This window comes from Melitaea cinxia, chromosome 9, assembly GCF_905220565.1.
Source record: "Melitaea cinxia chromosome 9, ilMelCinx1.1, whole genome shotgun sequence".
Classification (NCBI taxonomy): domain Eukaryota; kingdom Metazoa; phylum Arthropoda; class Insecta; order Lepidoptera; family Nymphalidae; genus Melitaea; species Melitaea cinxia.
The window spans coordinates 5,994,696-6,016,939 of record NC_059402.1 but is presented as its reverse complement, the minus strand read 5'-3'; the positions used below and the strand labels follow the sequence as shown (position 1 = coordinate 6,016,939).

Here is a 22,244-nt window from a genome sequence, read left to right as displayed (position 1 = left end):
CAATAACACTTGTGAAAATATACTAATTTACAGAATTAAAAAAAAAACATGTTGAACATTAGTAATATGCATTATTCATACTTTATAAAGAGGAAAAAATGTTTGTATCTATTTATGCCTTTATTAGAAATCCATAAACAGAATGTGACTTTTATTTTAGTAACTGATAATTCATCCGGTAACAGAAAACTAAGACTAGAAAGAAAATAGGCTATAAATTATTATGCTATGACTCGTAAAAGCTAGACAATAAGAATAAGGTGAAGCACGATTACTAAAGTACATTTATACAAAGCAAAAGAATTCAAAATTACTGCCATTGAAATTCTTGAGATTTCTTCTCGATTGAATCAACATTCCTGAAATGCTGATAATTTTACGACGAATACAACAGACGTAAATTCTTACACACATTCGTATATTAATTAAGTTTGGACCTTAGTTCATTTGTTTTGGTGTAACGCTTCAACGACGATCATTATTTCATTTCTATGAGAGGAACTAATAAAATATGTATAAATTTGCCATTAAAAAAAAAACAAAAGAGATTTCATTGGTACTTATAGCAATTAATAAATACCTATATAATACTAAAGAACGTGAGCTATAAGGAGTGTAACATATTTATTCATATTTTTCTTATTTTAACTGACTTCAAAAATAGGAGGAGATTCTTAATTTGACTGTATTTTTTTGTGAGTAGCGATTTTGATGGTTATTTTTTTTCGAAAGCTGTTGGTAGTTGCGTGTTTACATTTTAATTTGGGCCTGACAATAAAACAGCCTGATTATTAAAAATTTTGAGTTATTCGTAATAATGTGTCATAATGTGTTACTTGTCGAAGCAATTTGAAGTCGATTTTTTTTATTTGAGAACAAACGCATATAGTGTAATAATACAGATATTAAAATAGGGATCATTACGTATGATATTATATAAACAATAATTATGATACTAACAGATGCAGAATTCAATTTGTAACAATTAGTTTCGGGCTGTCAGAGCGACGACCCGACCGACATCCTGCAAGATAATGACGCTACGGACCTACAAAACATTACAATTAGATCAGCTAATATAATTAACAAATTCTTGTTGTATAGAACATTTAATGGAATTTAATTTGCTAAATAAAACCGAGACTAAAGTATTGGTATCGATATTTTAATTTATAAAGCTTAGGTAAAAAGTTTAATATTTGGAAATTTTTGTTACTTTTAAAAAAAACTTAAATTATATTGAAATCTTACTCATACTTATGTACGTAAGTCTGACATACCTGTTTTGATAAAAAGTGTATCTAATTGTAATTTGATATCAGTTATGATGAATTTCGAATACTCACTTATTTTGGTGATTAATGTATGTATGAATGTATATTATTCTGCGTATGGAAAAAATTGGCAATGCATTTATCAGTTTACGTTCTTATTTGATTTTAAGTGTGACTTAGCTTTAAGTGTCCCGATAGCCCAGTTTGCAGTGACCCTACTCTTTAATACGGGGGTTGTGTGTTCGATTTCCATGCCGAGTCTGGATGTAATGTGTACACGTACAATATATATGTGCATTTATTGGATATAATATATGTATATCCATTTTAAACCACTGTTTTTTCGGTTATGTATTCTTCTATTACTGTCTTCTAAGTCTTCGCAAGTATTAAGTTATGAACAGAGGAGCATGTGTGTACGTTACAAATATATAAACATTTATATCAGCGTACTGTTGGACTATCTGATTTGACAAGAACAGCTTTCTGATACGAAAAAATAAAATTAACAAGAGTACTTTTACTTAATTAAATATATTCCGTATCAATTATAATGGAAATGTTAAGGTAAAGAACATAACCGCGGTCCAGTCATTCTATCACAAATAGAGGTGAATCATTTTTAATAACAATACGTGGTGTACCTGTACGAGGAATTGTGTTAAGGTGTTTGGGTCAAACAGAGATTAACTGAGAGATGTTTGGTTTTAGCAATTCCTAAAAATATGAGAACATAATTTTTTTTAACTAGTATACCGTAATAAACTTTGATAATTAAACTCAGTCAATGTGTTGAATGCACCTTGGGGAATAATATCCGGTTCAATAATGAAGTTTTCAGAGTTTAATATATTGTAACATGTTTGATTGTATTTTAGTATAACATAAATAACTTTCATACGTGTATATACGTGGTGTGGGATAACACAGTTCCACTACCACCTTGGAACTTAAAAAGCCAACCGATGGCGGGATAACCATCCAACTGCTATGTTTAAAATACACAGGCCGAAAATGGGCAGCAGCGTCTTCGATGCGCCAAAGTCAGCCCTGCGGTCACAAACCCGCCTGCCCAGCGTGGTGACTATGGGCAACACACATGAACTTGTGGAGGCCTATGTCTAGCAGTGGACTGCGATAGGCTAGTGTGTGTGAGTGAGCTTTCATACGTAAATGACTTGGTTTTGCTCACTAAAAAACAAAACAAAAATTAGTATAGTAAAACCAATTAATTTAAGTAAGTAAATCGTGAAAAATAAACATATTGGTCGATATAGCCTTAGTATCCATGCTTTGATTTAATTATTTAAAAATATCATTGCTTTCAAGTCAGTCAGTCAGTCAGCTCAACCTATTGTAGACCACTGCTGGACATAGGCCTCCCCAAGTTCGCGCGAGACATCCCGGTTTTCCGCAATCGTCATCTAGCCTACACCGGCATGCTTACGTAGATCGTCGGTCCAACGGGCCGGAGGACGTCCCACACTGCGTTTGCCGAGACGCGGTCTCCACTCCAGGACCCGTCTGCTTCAACGGCCATCGGTCCTGCGACACAGATGACCAGCCTACTGCCACTTCAACTTGCTAATTATGTGCGCTATGTCGGTTACTTTCGTTCTCTCGCTTTTATTGCTTTCAAAACCTCTCGTGAAATTCAATGTAAGTAGAATTCAACTATATCACAACTTCGGATATAAAATTAGATCAGTATTCTTTTAGTAATGGACTAGGCTGGATTTATAAATGAAACATATCTATAACATAACAATAGTACACCTTTATTCACAACATTAGCTTGATAGGCTTTCATACATCATGATATAGGATTATTTCACAATAGTTTTATTATAATGTGGCCGGAAATATGTCCAGACAGAAACGTATACTGTGCTCTACTACAATTGTTTCGCAGACACATCAAGCGCTTAATTGATCAAATTGTGTCTAAGTTGTTTTTACAAGCTTCGTTTATGCCCACGTTTTATCTTGTAAATGCTTAAAATGAAGTAAGATTTATTTTCTTTAATTTTTATTTAATTTTATAAATTTTGTTTTGACATTTAAATATATGATGCATCAGAGTGAAACTAAAATTTTTAGAAGGCTATATTATATCAATTTCATGTACTTTTTTATTTACTTAAGGAACAATACATTACAAGATTTTTCTAAGGCGGTAGTGTAGTTAAATATAAGTCATTATTACAAATATTACGTTAAAAAATACAGAATTCGAACATTAAAAATTAATAAAATAACCCTTCCTTGGCAGTCAGGTAATAAAAGTAAATACATTTTAAATGATAAGCTTTTATTTTAAATGCACTAAAAATATAGAATAAAGTTTTCCTTTAAAACTTTTACTATTAACATATATTATCATTTTACACAATTTATATGATATAAAATCTTGTCACGATACTTAATTATCGTATTTACGTAGTTTAAAATTAAAATCCATCACATTCAGTTATTTAATTTCCTTATTTAACTACACAGGTAAATCTCGCGGCAAGCAAATTGAAAAATAGGCTACATTTTTACTCAAGTGGAATGTCATTTGTAATATTTACAGAACCCCCGCATTTGAAGGAACGCAGTTAGGAGTCGAACACCTTATATATAATTCAACATTGAGGTGCAAGATTCCACCCTATCAAATATACATTCATGCATTAATTTGCACATTTTAATTTATTTATCTTGTTCTGAAAATTGAAGAGTGAAGGTGTAGACAGAAGCTCATTTGAAATTTGACGTGTTACGCCCAACTAATTTCCTAATGTAAATTATATTACTGAATGCATCGTACAACTTTTTTTTCATTTAACGTTCCCCTTCAAAACGGCTTTATCCAGACTTTAGAAAATGAGTCATATTGCAGTCTTGCACGTAACACGTCATCCATCCATCCATTATTGGTATTGTTAATTTTTTATTTGAAAAATAAATTAACTGGTCGCAGTTTCTCTGGAAAATGCCTAACCATGATCGAAATGTAATGAATCATAATTGAACCTGCAAATAATTACAGTTACGTGCAAAATTATTCAAGGTTTGAATAAACAAATTGTACTTTTACCGTAATGCAAATTTATGAGGAAAATTGAAATATTTGGGATATATTTTTATTACTAAAAAGTCCCGTAAATATATATAGATAATATAGAAACAACCCAATAAGGATATGCGTTGTTGTAGGAAAATGAACATATATGTACAACAGCTTATTGTCCTTATTAATTGAAATTGTGTAAGTCATCAATAAAAGTCATTAAAATCATGTAGGTACTTTTCGAGGTAATACACAATAATACAATCTTGGGGCACTTTATTCAAAAAAATGATGATTATAATAAAACGTTTAATGGACAGAAAGATAAAGAAGTAACTGTTTCACATATTGAGATGTCAATTTTCATATGAAAAACGATATCTTATGAAGCTCATCTCGGTGGCGACGAGGAAGCAATAAATCAATCGAATAATAAAAGTGCAATAAAAACCGCTAAATTCGTAATGTAAAGAATTATTTCTCCTTAAAAATATATTGTGAAATAAATCACACGTATGTAGGTTAGAATTAATGCTTATTTATTTATAGTTTTTTTTTTACTTTTAAGTTATCATCATCATCATCATCATCATCATCATCACTACAGCCTATTGCAGTCCACTGCTGGACATAGGCCTCCGCAACTTACTACACACTTTTTAAGTATTCTCTTTATATTTTAGGCAAAATTTATTATATAACTTTCTTATTTTTCAAAAACGTATTTTTACTATAAATTATACCACGTTATTTTTACCTTCATATTTTCTGTTTCTTTTCATGACATAATTTTTATATGATGATAGAGAAATATAGTTCATTAAGTTTTATATACGTGTATATATATATCTACTTACATTTCATTTGAGAAGATAATAATAAATACACTGGGCGTAAAGCCTAAACATCTTGTTGAATGTTTTACTTCCTGATATCTAAAAAAAGCTTTTGTTTTTATTCAATCATGTTACTTTATCTATATACTAATGACCCGTTTGGGCTTCGCATGGGTGCAATGCTAAATATAAAATACTAAATATAAAAACTACATATAAAATATAAATACTAAATATAAAATAAATATTTACAATGTAAGCGCAAAAAAAATGTTTATTTACGACATCAAATTAGATACCTCTAACACTATCAGTGTTTCTCTACTATATTATGCATGTTATTATACATATAAACCTTTCTTTAGAATCACTCTATTTACCTAATAAACCCGCATAAAAATCCGTTGGGTAGTTTTAAAGATTTAAGCATATATTTAGTGTGAAGCGACTTTGTTTTATACTATTTAATGATGTACTTATATGTAGACATTTTCATTATATAATTTTCATTGAAATCTTTTTAAATTGAAATATAAATATTGATTTACGTATTAACGTTAATCGTAAAACTACGTCTTTACCTATGAAATTGCCGTTCCATCGTACTTGCTATTTCAAAACTAAAAAAAAATTGCTAAGAACTCGAATTTCAAATTATTTTTATTTTAAAAATATAGAGTTATTTTTTTATAATTAGTCATTTGTTTAATGTTAACGTTCTGTTTACATCGCATTTGTACGTTTTTCGTCATCATGGATGGTCATGGTGGTAGCAAAGCGGCAGAAGCGGCACGTAACATCAGCGACGTTTACGGTGCGAACACTACTAATGATCGTACCCCCTTTATTGGTTTGCTCGCTTTCGTTTCGGAAATTTTGACCTAAGAAATGAACCACGTGGTCGACCGAAAATGTTGGTTGACAATGACGAATTAAAGGCGATTGTGGAGGCTGACGATTCTTGAACTACAGCTGAATTAGCAGTAGCTTTCAAAGTTAGCACTAAAACAACATTTTTCCATTTGCGTCAAATTGGCAAGGTAAGGAAGCTCGACAAGTGGGTGCCTCACGAATTGAATGAACGCCAGCGCGAAATACGCGTCGAGAGGTGCCTTGCACTGCTCAACAGACACACAAACGAAGACATATTGAATCCCATTTTTACTTGTAACGAAAAATGGATTCTATTCGACAAGCGCAAGCGCACAGCAAGTGGTTAGACCCTGGTTCAATACCTAAACAATGCCCTAAACGAAAAATGATCTAAAAAAGTGATGGTAAATGTTTGGTGGTCTAGCGCCGGGGTAATTAATCACAGCTTCTTACCAAACGGCATGACCATTACTGCAGATGTGTACTGTGAAGAACTAAACACAATAATGGGGAAGCTTGCATATCTCCAATCAGCTTCGGTCAATCCGCTCCGCTGCTCCTGCACGACAACCCGCGACCTCATACTGCATAGCAGACGGTCTCCAAGTTACACGTTATTTACTCTTACATAGTATTAATTAGGTGGTACAACTAACGACGTGCTGCCTTCGAGAGGATGGACGAATGTTTCTTACGACGAATGTCTCTTTTATACAAAAACAACGAAAGTGACAGTGAAACTTGGTAAGTACGAAAATAGCTCAAAAACCAGAATTTAACGGTTATCTTAATTGTATTATTTTGAATAATAATGAAATAAATAAAATTTAAATTCTAATAACAATAAATATATTGACTTTATCTCTAAGACGAATTACATCTTAAGGACTTAATAATTGTATGCGAAAACACCGTCACTTTTTATTACACATTACATTTGATATTTTTATTTAGAATCACAGAACAGAATACAATTTGTGATGTACTAAATTAATTACAACAAACACAGACTCCATCACGCCCATTATGCCGAACATAAAACCGTCGCATCGCTCGTAAACGCCGGGTGAATGATTCGATATGTTCATATTGTGATCATACCGAGAAATTAACGTATGCGAACTGAATTAACCTTTATCACCGTCGATTTCATAAATAAGGTGTAAGACGAGATCAGGTCTCACTTTTTAAACGAATATTATTTCCTTAATCGATTTACTAATTTAATTTAATTCATGTTGAGACAAGGACTATATCGTAATACAACAATTAAAATGGGTTAGAACACAGAATTTAATAAAAAAATATTATGAAACTTAATTTGGTTACCATAACGTTATCACTATATAATTTGTTTTATAACGTATGTCCCGCTACAAACGAATACTTTGCAAGGAAAGTTGTAAGTCTCGGAATAAAATCTAAAAAAGTATATCTACATAGTTAATGTGAAGCGGAGCAGAAATTTCAAGGATTCACTGCTGTGAGCGAGGAGAGCTTCGGGGCGAGTACTAGTAGTAACATAAGTTTGAGTGTTAAAAAATCAAACAGCATCCCCTAAAAGTGTTTGAGAACTAATAAAGAAAGCGGTTCGACAATCTGACGATTGGCCCTTAAAACCTCCATTCTGGTCTTAAAATTATTGAAATTTTGACATACATAGCTGCTGGCGTGTACAATGATGGCTTCACTTCTGTATTTAAAATTGCGAATGCGTTGGACATAATTGTTGGCACTAACTGCAAAGTTTTTGCCGAAAACTCTGACGAGCCGCGCATCACAAGTCAAAACAGGATGAGTCTTTCTGAGATGAAAGAAGTTTGGACAACCAGAAGACAAAAACTACTGGCGGAACCAAATCAGTTTTTCGAGGAAGCCATTCGCCATTCGACTAGGCCCAAACAACTTCGAGAAAGAAGCTGATAATAGATTTCGATTGAGTTCGGCAGTGTTTGGCAGGTTTCATCGATTCTTCACTAAGAAGATTTCACAGTGCTTGAAGACAAAAGTCTTCGAGTAATTCGTCCTGCCTGTTTTAACATACGATGCCGAGATGTGAACACTTACGAGAGGAGTCCACAAGCTTAAAGTAGCTGAACGTGCAATGGAACGGGCTATGCTTCGAGTTTCTCTCAAAGATAGGATTAGAAATGAGACTACCCGCGAGAGAACAAAAGTAACCGACATAGCCCAAAGAATTAGCAAGTTGAAGTAGCAGTCGGTTTATGACCTGTGTCGCAGGATAGGTGCACGCTAAAGCAGACGTGTCATGAGCGTAATAAAAAAAATAAAGCGACCTTTCTCTAAATTCAATATGGCGGACTTCTAGAGATGGGATGCTACGTTTTTTAAGCTATCCTACAATATGGGTATCAAATGAAAAGACTTGCTGAGAGAAACTCGAAAAATAAAGTGATGCTAAATCTAATACGGCAGACTTCTAAAGTCGGCATACTCTAAGTTTTTATGTTTTCCTTCATACGATTCACTATTAACAAGTAAATTAAATGGCTTGATCTAATTGATTTTAATTTTTATAACGACGACAAGCATGTAAACTGTTTAATGACGGTATATCTTGATAGTAATAAAGTCCTAAAAGAAAAGTTTCTTTTATTATTTATTAGCACTTTTAAAACAAAAGCTTGTTTTTTTTATTTTAGTTTATTAACAAATAAGAATAAATATTATTCAGAAAGATTAAAATAATATGCCACAAAGGTAATTTATTTTGTGGTTAAATTTGTATTTTTTTTTTTGTTTGTAATAGTAGTCAATTAACAATAAACCTTTAAATAGGTCTCCTCTCTCAGTTTTCCCTTGACCCTTCAAATGTTACCAAACGGATTCCGAATTAAATTCCAGCGGTTAGTTAGTGTTTTTACGTACTTGTTATTTTATTACAAATTTCTAAAAATGCAAAGAAAGTATAAAATAACAGTTCAGTGACTTAATACCTTTCTTATAATAGTTGTAAGTATATAGTATGAATCATTGGAAATCCCATTTTCAATATAAACGTATAACATACCGCAAAGTATGCCGACCGAAACCACTTTTTCTAAATTAATTCAAGTTTATTAGTTGAGAAGGTGACTCAAAACTTATACCACTATTAAAAAGGCCGGGTATTAATAATTACCCAAAACGCATTAATCATAATTGTTCTTTTAAACGTAGACTCGTCACCTTTACCTATAAGTTTTCGCCATTTTTAGCACTATGTGGGGTACTCACAAACATGTATATAAGCTTTATACTGTCTATGCACAAACCATCACTGCCTGATGCCTTGATATTGATGTTAGTCTTTAAGTTAAGTTATACTGTCTATGCATCAAACCTCATTTATATTTGCATATTATTAAAATGATATAAAAATTATAGACGTCAACAATTAATAATTTACATATTGTCATTATACAATATATTACATTTTCTCTATATTTATTACTTTTGTCATTTAATTTTATAAATACAAAGTTAGTGTAAAATATGAATAAACTTTTTACCGAATAAAAAACAAGAATTGATTATATCTCTACTACACACTGCATAACTTCGTTTGAAAGGTTATTTTTTAATACAAACACGAAAAAATTTGATATCATGGTTGGAAGCGTCCCGACTGTATTAGGAATTGCTCCTTAAGCCTTTAATAATATCGATGTCTAGGGTAGTGACCCTGTAGCTTAAGTTAGGTCATTTACTTTTAAAGCGACCTTGCTATACTCAATATAAGAAAGGTAAAAATCTGTTAAAACTTTTTCTTAAATTGGCAGTTGTGCCACGGATTTTTTGCTGTCCTTTGTTTTTTTATACCTTTTTTGACTTAATTATTAGACCCTTATTAATGAGGTGCATTGTTTAAGTCAGTGACGTAGTATGGGGAGTGCTGCAGGTGTCATGGCCCCGGATTGCATACGAAAGAGGTTGGCAAGATCACCACGATTTTTTTCAATTGACAAAAAAATTAATTTCAAATCGCTTCCGCAACACATATAAAAATAGAGTAGAATTGAGAACCTCCTCCTTTACTGAAGTCGGTTACTGAACATATTTTCAATTGCGATTGCAATTAGTTGTTTAATTAATTTGGTAAAAAAACTGAAATCAATTGGTAGGAGCGGAAAATTTTTTGTGGGCCCGGGTCGGTATAAAACCACGCTACGCCACTGGTATAAGCAGACTAGCAAGCTCTTGGGAGTTATTATAATTGCAATAGTTAAAGATTTTCATTGTTCATTATTAGGGTCTCGTTGTGAAGTTTATTTGTTAAACTCGTTATCAATGTGTCCCAAAATTTGAAGCGATTATTAAAAAACGTTAAGCTATCCATCAAAATCAAAAACAGCTTAATTAAAATAGGCTCCAAGAGCACTTTGGAATCGTCATTTTACAAATTAAAACTTTAAAAATCAATTATTATATTTGTAGAAGTAAAGCTACCACCGATTCGGAATGTAGATTCTGCAAAGAAGAATCGGCAAACTCCGTAGTTACTCTTTTGAAAACTAATATATAAACTGTGTTTTAGTACAAAATTAGTAACATGTTGCATAAAATGCAGCGTCACTAAGTTCACACATCTTTATCAACTATGTAATCCTGCACCGAGTAATAAGCTTTGTCTATTAATTTTTTTTAAAATAAAAACTTTAAATTTATGTTGAGACAATTCCAAAATCGTTGGGATTTTATTATACATGCGAATACCATGACCCAGAAAGGAAACGTTTACTTTGCGCAGTCGGAAACTTGGAGTTCCGTTATTCCTTCTCGTGTTTACAATGCGATTATTACTATTTATACATCTTGACTTTATCATCACATGAGGAATATCAGTAAGGAAATTCAGTCTCAATACAAACAAATACTTATAAAAAGTACCATTTACTTTTTCAATACTAAAGTTTTTGAAGCAACCCACTGGTAACTGGAGAAATTCTTCAACCTTACAGAAAACCACAGCTAAGTAACACTGGTCTCAAGTAATATTGTACTTCTGTTGTGAGTAAAGTAGCCAGAGATCCTAGATGGGATTGGCGGTAGGGCTGACAACGCGCTTGCAATGGATGCTATCATTCATCCAATCCGGCTGTTTGGATCTTCTGTCGTGACTCTGAAACACCAGGACATCTAAAAACGATCGTTACTGTTATTCTAATTATTTATATTTGGAGTAACTAATCTATTGTACGCCATTCTGAAACAGTCTGTTTCAGTTGACACCAACAAAGTACGTATAAAAAAGCGTAAAAAACAAGGAAGTAAAAAAAAACAAGATATCTTTGTGCATCGAAGCACGATTACATATTCCTCAAGAATTACTTTGACTACCTTACTTCATATGACTACTATACGCATAACTCTTTCGTTAAATCTAACTACCGTGAATACTCTACAATATTTGCACAAATTATCATTTAGTAGAATTATGACTGCCATCAATCATTTGATCAGTAACGATGTGATAAATCTTAGTTTCATTTTAATAAGGTGAATGGATTCCGGATTTCTCTGATTGTGATTCATTTTATACGTCATTAAAGCCTCAATAGCTTAACCACAAAGAATATAACAAGCAATAGAAAAATGACAAGTTTGTTTCTGCAAGCTAATATTTTCTAAAATAAAAGTAAAAAAAAAACTTTAGTATTTGAAAAAGTAAATAGAACGTTTTGGTTTATATTGTGAACGCGCGTTCGCCCGCGTGGAATTTAACAAAAAAGTTATTATTCAGTTCGCAGACTTATAAAATAAATAAATTTCTAAAATAAAAGTAGCGTAAGTTACTCCTAACTACATCAGCTATCTGCCAGTGAAAGACCTGTCAAAATCGGACCAGTAGCCGTTTCAGAGATAGGCGAAACAAACAGACAGACAGACAGACAAAAATTTTAAAAATTGTTATTTTGGTATATGTATCATGTAGACATCCATATGCATTTAGTAAAAAGCGGTTATTTTAATATTACAAACAGGACCTTCAATTTTATTTGTATAGATGATGTTTTTTTAAACAATTTTTATGCAATATTTCACACATATTATGCCTCATCTGTCAGAGTCACGATGTGTTGCTTAACGTTTTTTTCACAACCCCTACAAGTTTGGGACACATTGATCTAAATTTCAAGCAAGATATATCCTGCGGTTGATATATTATGAATTAATACTTATTATACAAGAGAAAACATTAAAGTAGAGATGTTTTTAAACAAAACATAATCGCAGTCCGCCGCGACTTGCTAGTCACCCCCCGGCCTGAGTTCCACTCGAGTGCGGAGGATTTATGGATAACGGTAACATATAGGACTGGTACTTTTGAACGCAAGTTGCACGTGTGTGTTCTTTACTTATGTAACCAAAATCAGGGCTTATCATTCTCACAAAAATTGTGTAATTATTTCTCATGTGTTACTCGAATTCATATGGAATACCCAAATGATCAGTATTTGATTGTTGGGGACTTCAACCTCAGCGGAATTTTATGGATACCGTCTAACGATGACGACAGTAACTCGTTTAACCCCACCAACTACTATACCGAGGCCGAGACGTTCCTTATAGATGAAATAAACTCCTTAAATTTAAAACAATATAACGGTATCACGAACGACTATAAGAGAACGCTAGACCTCGTTTTATGTAATGTTTCTGTCACCGTATGTGACGCCAGTGCTTGCGCGTTGGTACCTGTCGATCAGCACCACGGCGCATTAACCATCGAAATGAGCACCGTTTGTTGTCCCATTCTGAACCGTCCTCGGTATAAGAAGTATCTATACCATCGCGCTAATTATAACGAAATTAACTCAGAACTGTTAAACATAAACTGGGATTACATTGTTTTGGCTGAATCTATAAATGACTCTCTTGCGCACTTCTATAGTGTGCTGGACTCAATAAAAGATAAACATGTTCCCGTCAAATTATCTTCTAACGAAAGACATCCTAAGTGGTTCTCCCGAGCGTTAATCAAAGTCCTAAAAGAAAAATCTAAATACTATAAAAAGTTTAAGACGTATGGTAATAGGTCTGACGAAGAATTTTTTCGGATTCTACGTACTAGAGCCAAAATCTTGGAACAGGAATGTTACAGCCGATACATGCGATCTATTGAAAGTTCAATTACAGAAAATCCGAAATACTTTTGGTCGTATTATAAATCAAGGTCGAAGTCTGCAGCCATGCCAAGTGTTTTGGAATACAATAACGATTTACTCAATACAGGTGAGGCTATTTGCAATGCCTTTTCCTCGTTTTTTCACTCAACGTTCCTCGCTTCTAGTACTTTCTCTCCTGACTTAAGTGAAGTCACGGCAGTAACCACTCCAAGTGTCTCAGATATTTCAAGCATAACGGTGTGCCCGAAGATAGTCGAAAAGATGCTGCTTAAACTAGATGTTTCTAAGTCGGCTGGACCTGATAAAATACCTGCTTGTTTTTTAAAAAAATGTGCAGTATCGCTTGCTTTCCCTGTCTATCTACTATTTAAACGTTCCCTCAAAGAGTGTGTTGTGCCAAATATATGGAAGTCTGCCTATATATCACCTGTTCATAAAAAAAGCAGTAAACAAAAAATAATAAACTATAGGCCTATCTCAAAACTCTGTATTTTAGCAAAGTTATTTGAGAAAATTGTTTATGATCAGATTTATGCAGCGCTCCAGGGGTCTTCTAGTCTCAATCAACACGGCTTCTTGAAGGGTCGGTCAACTGTTTCAAACTTAATTCTTTTTAATGATTTTTTATTGGCTGCTATGGGGGATGGCGCTCAGGTAGATGTAATCTATACTGACTACAGTAAAGCATTCGACCGGATACACCACAGACTCCTCCTAAACAAGTTAGATCAGGCCGGTATTAGAGGTGACCTGCATAGATGGTTCTCTTCGTATATAGATAATCGCTCTCAGGCGGTCGTTGTCAGCAATTATATATCTGGTTGGGTGACTATTCCGAGTGGAGTACCTCAGGGATCGTTGCTTGGTCCATTGTTGTTTGTAATTTTTGTTAATGATGTTAACTCCTGCCTCCATTCGTCTCAATTGCTCTGTTTCGCTGACGATATGAAGATATTTTCCAGAGTCGTAAGTGAGGATGATGCCAATAATCTACAAGCTGATCTCTTGAGACTTGAAAATTATTGTCGCAACAATCTCTTGGACTTAAATGCCTCCAAATGTAGTGTTATAACGTACACCAGGAAGAGAAACACTTTAATCTTCGATTACACTTTGAATGGTCAAACACTTCAGAGAGTGAGTTCTATTAAGGACCTTGGAGTAATGCTAGATTCTAAGCTTCTGTATGATACTCACATCAACAGTATCATAACCAAAGCATCTAAGGCTTTAGGATTCGTGATGCGAACTTCTGTGGATTTCAATGAAATCAAAACTATAAAAATATTATACTGCTCACTAGTCCGGAGTCATTTGGAGTATGCCTCCGAGGTCTGGAACCCCAAGTACGGTACATACATCGCGCGTCTTGAGAACATACAAAGAAAATTTATTAAATTCATATGTTTCAAATCCAATCAACCATATAACTCGAAGAACTATCTGCAACTTTGCAAAAAATTTCATATTCTCCCACTTGAACTAAGACGTGAACTTAGTGACTTAATCTATCTTTTCAAAATTACAAATAACTTAATTGATTGCCCTGATCTTTTAGCCAAAGTCTCTTTAGGAGTTCCTACTAAACTTTTTCGTAACAATCCGTTAGTGCACACACCACTAGTTTCCACAAACTATATGCAAAATTCATTTGTCTGGCGGGCGGGTAGTAAGTTTAATGCATATTCTAAAAAATTTGACTTAGACTTATTTAACACTAGCTGTGCGGCTGCAAGGAACCTAATTAGTAATTCTTTCTTTAATAAGTAATTGTGTAGTTTTAGAATTTTTCATATGCATATTTTTAATGTGATTGTTTCTACTAGTTTGACTGCACCTAACTCTGTTTACTGACATCATTTTACTAACCACATTTTGTAATCTACACGTGTTATTGTTACTACGGCTTATATGTAGCGTAAGTTTTTCTTTTTAATATTCTGTGACTACCAGTGGGGAACTATTGGTAGCTTTTTATTTCTATAATTGTGTACATTGTATTTCTCAGCTGTTGTTCCTCCCAAAAAATAAATAAATAAATAAATAAATAAATAAAAACTATTTTGCATGCATGTTGCATTGGTTGATACGACTACATTATATAAACTCGTAAGTATAATGAATTAAAACATGCACTGACAGTCATTGTAATCGGTTACAAAATACTATGTTATCATAATGAAGTCAACATGTCTCCGAAAGAAGATAAGATATATTAAAATACTGCGTTAATATTTAGTCAGTAATTTTTGGTTAAGGTTAAAGGTTTAAAGGTTCTCACCTTTGCGCAATAAAACACCGGCACCGCTTTCGCAGTTTTGTTTACCAATGTAGATTACTTGAAGCTACCTGCAACATTTTGACTTTGGAAAAGCTTATAATTGTAATACCTAATATATCATTACCATTTGTCTTATAGAATACAGATAAAATCAATAGATATAAATAAAGATATAAAAAAGACATTACTTAACAATTTCCCTTAAAAGGTAGTAGGCGCCACGACGCTAGACTATTCAATATGCCATGAGCGTTGCGCGCAGGAAGCAACACGCATCGACGTAGACAGTTAGATTTACTAAGCAACACCAATGACCTAGCTAAGCTGAACATTAACTAATTTTGAATGGAATATTACTTTCAACGTGATATTTAGTAAATATAATAATAATAATATATACATAAAAATCAATCATCATAGTGTAACGACCGCCTTAAATTGGATAATTAATTTTTGTGTTCGTTTTGGTAAAATAGGGTTTATATAAAAATTCATGTGGAAGGGCACAGCAGGAAATATCCCGGTCAAAATCTGGAACAGCCTGCCTGGGGAAGTAACACGACCTTACAAAAGATAATACTACTTTCAAGCAGTGTTGTATTCCTGTAGTACGAGTAAGGTAACCAGAGCTTCTGGGCAGGATTGAGGGTTAGGTTGGCAACGCGCATTCGATGCTTCTAATATTGCAGGCGTCTATAGGCTACAGTAATCGCTTATCATCAGATGAGCTTACCGTTTATCGTACGCTTGTTTGCCGACCTAGTTATATAAAAAAAAAAAAGAAAATAATAATTAGACGTTCTCGTCATTGCTAGTGCCGGCGTGGTCAGAAAGCATAACGTATTCCTATGGTATACCTTGTATTTTAGTTCCACGTCACGACAGGGTAGCAATTATGGTAGTAACAAGTCAGCTCTAATTACAACAGTATATAAATACAAATAATGTCTATAATGGATAAGCATCCTGTGTGAGGATCCTGGAACACAAAAACGAGCGTAAACAACTTTCCATCACAAACAATTGTAAATTCAACAAAAACATTTTATCATATCGTGGGGATCGAACGCACGTCCGTTAGCGATTGGCTGTGACTTACTTGACCGCCAATTATACGACACCATTAAGACAATAAAAGTAATAATATGCCTTAAATCATTAATATAATTGATATGTACCTACATATTAATTTAAATCAGGCGTTTCAATACATGTAACACATATTTATACAATATTTTAAGACTGTGATCCAAATACTGGAAGAAATAATAATAAGAATTAATTATCAGATCAATTATTATTATTTTCAAGAAGTAATTTTTAAATATATAATTGTGTTTGTAGGCAAACGAAGAAAAACCGACTTCAATTATATCGACAAGTAATACAACGCAGGTAGACGAAAAAATAGTCAAGTAAATACCTATTATAAAAGATTATTCCAAAACTTGTAATCAAATCTCGATGAAATTTAAATGTCACCACATGATAAACATCGGCTTTCGATTAAATAAAAAATCATTAAAATACCAAGTAAAAAGTTATGCGGATTTTCGAGAGTTTCCCTCGATTTCTTTGGGATTCCATCATCAGATCCTGGTTTCCTTATCACCAAACTAGGGATATTTCCTTTCCAACAAAAAAAGAATTATCAAAATCGGTTCATAAACGACGGAGTTCCTCCCGAACACACATAAAAAAACATATATATATATACGGTCGAATTGAGTGACCTCCTCCTTTTTTTGAAGTTGGTTAAAAAGTGAGTGCACTTTTCTATTCAAAACATTATAAGTATCAATAACACACAATATTCACTTATAATATGAATATACCCTATTTTATAAATCATTATTTAAGATACGAGGGTGAGTGCACTTTTTTCATTACGCAATAAATCGTTTTCGACACACATTCAGCGATATAGGGGACACCTAATTTATAAATGTAAGGTACCGAGTGTTTTAGAATCATGTAATCAAATAAGGATGTGTGAAGTAAATAGTGGAGTCGTGCACCTTACACCTGTCTTAGTTTTTTGTTTTTTTCTTCTTTCCTTTTGTAATTTTTTATAGTAATAAAAAAATTCAATTATAAGACTTAATATTTACAATTTTTTTTTGTCATTTTTAGACAAAATAACTTAATTAGCTTAACTTGAAGTTTAAAACCAGATATTAACATATATTTTTTAATTCATTCACATTGATGGCTGTATTCTTTTTTGCGTTTGACATATTTTATATGCATATTTTGACGTTTTTATTAGACTGTTGTGTGGTTTATTAGATATACTTACATCAAAACATTTTTTTTTTATACGACTAGGTCGGCAAACAAGCGCACGGTTCACCTGATGGTAAGCGATTACCTACCACTAGCTTATAGACGACTGCAACACCAGAAGCATCGCAAGTGCGTTGCCCACCCTACCACCAATTCCTCCTAAGAAATCTGGTAACCTTAATCACCAACAGAACCACAACACTGCTTGAAAACAGTGTTATTTAGCTATGATCTTCTGTAAGGTCGAAGTACTACCCCAGTAGGACTGCTCCATATTTTGAGCCGGAAAATGCCTACTGTGCCCTACCTCAGTTAATTGGGACTTTTACACGATGTCGTACCACTTAATTATTTACATTTTGTATTATTACTAGCTGACCCCGCGACTTCATCCGTATGGAATTTAAAAAAAAAGTTATTGTCAGTTCGCAGAGGTACAAAATAAATAAATTTCTAAACTAAAAGTAGCCTAAGTTATTTCTTATTACAACAGCTATCTGCCAGTGTAAGTCCTGTCAAAATCGGTCCAGCCGTTTCAGAGATTAGCCCGAACAGACAGACAGATAGACAAAAATTGTAAAAATATTATTTTGGTATATGTGTACCGTGTATACATAATTATGCATTTAGTAAAAAGCGGCTATTTTAATATTACAAACAGACACTTCAATTTAATTTATTTCTATAGCTGTTCGTTATTTGTCTTGCGACTGTGATATTATTATATTACGTATTCTATCAATTTAAAAAAATGTGTGTGCAATTGACACACAGCAGAAGTGAAACTTCTGAATCGTGGTCTACGAGAGATTTTTTTCTATAGAGAATATATAATTGTGTTTGCTCGCAAATGAAAAAACCGACTTCAATTACATCAACAAGTAATACAACGTAAGTAGACGAAAAAAAATAACAAACGCACTAGTCGTCACTACGATTTTCTAGGGTTGCCCTCGAGTTCTCTGGGATCCCATCATCAGATGCTGGTTTCTTTATCATGGTACTACACTTGGGATATCTCCTTTCGAACAAGAAAAGAATTATCAAAATCGGTTCATAAACGACAAGGTTATCCCCGAACATACAAAAAAAAAGATATATTTATATACGGTCGAATTGAGTAACCTCCTCCTTTTTTGAAGTCGGTTAAAAATACCTTGTAATTTATTCTATCTCATTCTCTCACCGACCTAATCCTATACATTTATGTGTTTTATTCTTTATCGTGACGCCTCACAACGATTCTACAGAACTTTCACGTCAAAAAAATCAAAGTTTTACATTTTTTCGATTTAAAATGCCGATGTCTAAAAAATGAAGCCCGTTTTTTTTGTTATAAATAAAAAGCGTGCCAAATGAGCACAGATGATTTCGCCATGTCAGGCTTATATTTGTCTAAAATTTTACTTTTATAATTTGAAAATCATTATAAGTATATTAAAAGTACCTACGCTCACTTATTTTTCACATAATATATGTAAACTATATACGTATACCTATAAAATTTAGTAATGTATATATTATTAATTTATTACATTTTTGTTCTAAAAAAATAAGAGTCAAATATTATAAATCGCTTATGTCCAATGATAACTGAAAGATTTGCACACAACTATTCGCACCTCTCTTATCTTTCTCACGTCATTTCGAGGTTACTGTGGTTCTGGAAAACATTTAGGTTTTGTTCCTAATCAAATCTTGGCCGTGTTTTCTTTGTAATACAATCTGGCTCAGTTATGTTTAACGCATTCTTGTGATGCTTGATAATAGTAAATATTTAATATGAGATTTCACGAGAAAATTTTAGATTTTTTGAATAAATAAAACATTTGTGGTGCAATAAAGACTACTTAATTCTTTCAATTAGACATCTTTTCTAAAATAAAGATATCTTCACTATAGTTTAATATGCAAAATCTACTGTTTTACCGTGGTATGAATAAATATGGGCAGTGAAATTGTGTGAAAAGAGCAGTGACGCGTGACTAGAGTTGCCCTGAGAGTGACGTTTTAGCGTCTAATGTTTAAGGGAAATGATAATTATATTTTTCATATCCCGTTAATCATTCTTAGAGGAGCAACTAGTTTTTTTATTGGAAAAATGATTTTAAACCCTTGTTATAGAACTTATTCATTCACTTTATTCAACTTCAGAATATCATATGCCCTAACCAGCACGCCATTTTGATATCAGACATCTTTATTATTGTACTGCCTCAAAAATATTTAAAAACACATCAAATAAACTTAGCATGTCTAGCTTTTCGATAAAAGCCAACCTTTAATTTCATCGTCTGACTACAAGCCCGGCTAGCTCAGTCGGTAGAGCATGAGACTCTTAATCTCAGGGTCGTGGGTTCGAGCCCCACGTTGGGCGGTCTACCTTTTTATAACTCATAAAACTTTTTCGTAAAATGACACATCACTGGCTGATGCGTTGCCGGTTGCGGGTTCGATCCCCATTCACACACTTACAAACATTTGTATTGGCCATATAGATGTTTGTCGTGTGCTTGTGTATTGTGTGTTTCTGGATCTCCGACACAGGAAAAAATCCTACTGGGGGCCGTTGAGTGTAAAGCGTTTATTTATTTATTATTATAGACTTAATATTAAATACGAAGGTTCTTAAGGCCTTGTCGTATGTACATACTGAAGATAACTTGAATGAAATTAAAATTAACAAATCTTTTTTTTTTGTCTTTTGCTTCGATTCTCGGGACCCAAGACAGTTCTTGTAGATTTTACTGGTGTCTTTATGAAAGAAAGGATCATTCGGATGTACAAAAATAGTGATAACGAAAACTCCCGACTAACTACCGACAACCTGAAATTACCAGGGCCTTACAAACCAGTGTTGATCTCAGAGAGATTGACACACAAGATGAAATGGCTTTTCGTTTTTGCCCGTGACTTCGACAAATTGAATTAATATTCACATTGCTAGATATCTAATAGCAAGATATTATTAAGAAAGAAAGAAGTAGAAAAGTCTATAATTGTTAGAAATTCGAAGAAAAGAGAAAAAGATTGTGTAGAAGACTATTTTCTATTAGTGTATGTATTTCTACACAACCAAAACAGTGAGTAGAAAATTCAAATATGTATAAATTTTCTTTTGACGTTGCTTAAGTTTTAATATTATAGTTCTGTAACTGTTTTTTTTATTAATTTCCTTTATGTTAATTTTAGTTTTTTTTGGACTTCTTTTTACTTTTAACTTAGCACGATTTGATGATGTGAAGGTTACATACACTTACTTAGGTTCATACAATTCACTTTCGTACTGAAATTCTTACTACTCACATAAACAAGCACGTTACTCTAGATATGTTTGTTCGATTTTCCAATTTGAAAATTATGAATATAAGTATAGTACTGGCCTTCTGCACTTAAGTTTTAAACAGAATCAATTATGATTGATAGAAATATTGTTGAAGATATCAAAAATATTTTGGTTTCTGGTTTAATCATTTAGGTAAAGTTTTTCTAATCAGAATGACGGAGTTGTTGCATATGTCAGAGGTATTTTGGACTGGTTTTTGAGCTTGAGTAAGCGATGCGAATAGTCTGCTAATTAAACTTTCTTCCACTCTTTCTATAGTTGCATTGTATCGTTCTCCTTCCGTCTACACAGATTAAAACAGTTTTATCACTAACACCGCAGCCTGCAGCTAACCCGGACGTGGTTTGTGATGGATACGCTTTCAAAATAGCCTTCAATTCTTCATTATCAACTTTGGTCTCCAGCCGTCCACGGGGCTTGTTCTGCAGGTCAAAATTTCCAGAACGAAAACGTTGGAACCAAAAAAGCACTATGTTTTCTTTTGCGACACCGCTGCCATACACATCATTAACCCTTCGAGCCGTTTCTGCAGTACTGATGCCACGTTGGAACTTGTACTCGTAAATAACACGATATTTCAAGTTTTCCATTTTGTAAACTGAGTGACGCAAAGATGAAAAACAAAAGAGGAAAAAACAAATTAATTACTGTTTTCAAAATGTAAATGCATGAGTAAATTATAGCTGCATAAATTTGAATTTGGAGTTCTTAAGTAAAGAGTAAATATTTGAGATCCAAGTGGCCAGTACGACGAAACGCCAATTTTGATATAATTATAGGGATCTATTGTAAGCAACATAATGCTTGTGTTATAGACAACAGCCGACTGTTAGCTATTTTTTTATACAGACAATAAAAAGAAAACGTCAAAAATATATGTACATATACTATATTTCAATTATTATGTATTTAACATTTACCATTATTTTATACACTTATTATATTCTATTTACTAAATATACCATATATCTCTATTTACTAATAAAAAAACCGTTGCGTGACTACAATACATTGAATATTTTTGAAGCTCGTTTTTATTTATACTACTGTGAACAATTATTTATTTATTTATTTATTATTACAAATTATTTAATTCTGTTGCGAACTTGTGGAAACCTATGTCCAGCTGTGGACTGCAATAGGCTGAACTGACTAACTGAACA

General features: G+C 33.0%; 1 non-coding gene across 1 annotated transcript; it reads left to right on the top strand.

The window, feature by feature from the left end:
- The first annotated feature begins 20,039 nt into the window (after positions 1-20,039).
- Trnak-cuu lies at positions 20,040-20,112 on the top strand. The gene has a single exon. It is a non-coding gene; the product is annotated as a tRNA-Lys (tRNA).
- The last annotated feature ends 2,132 nt before the right edge of the window (positions 20,113-22,244 follow it).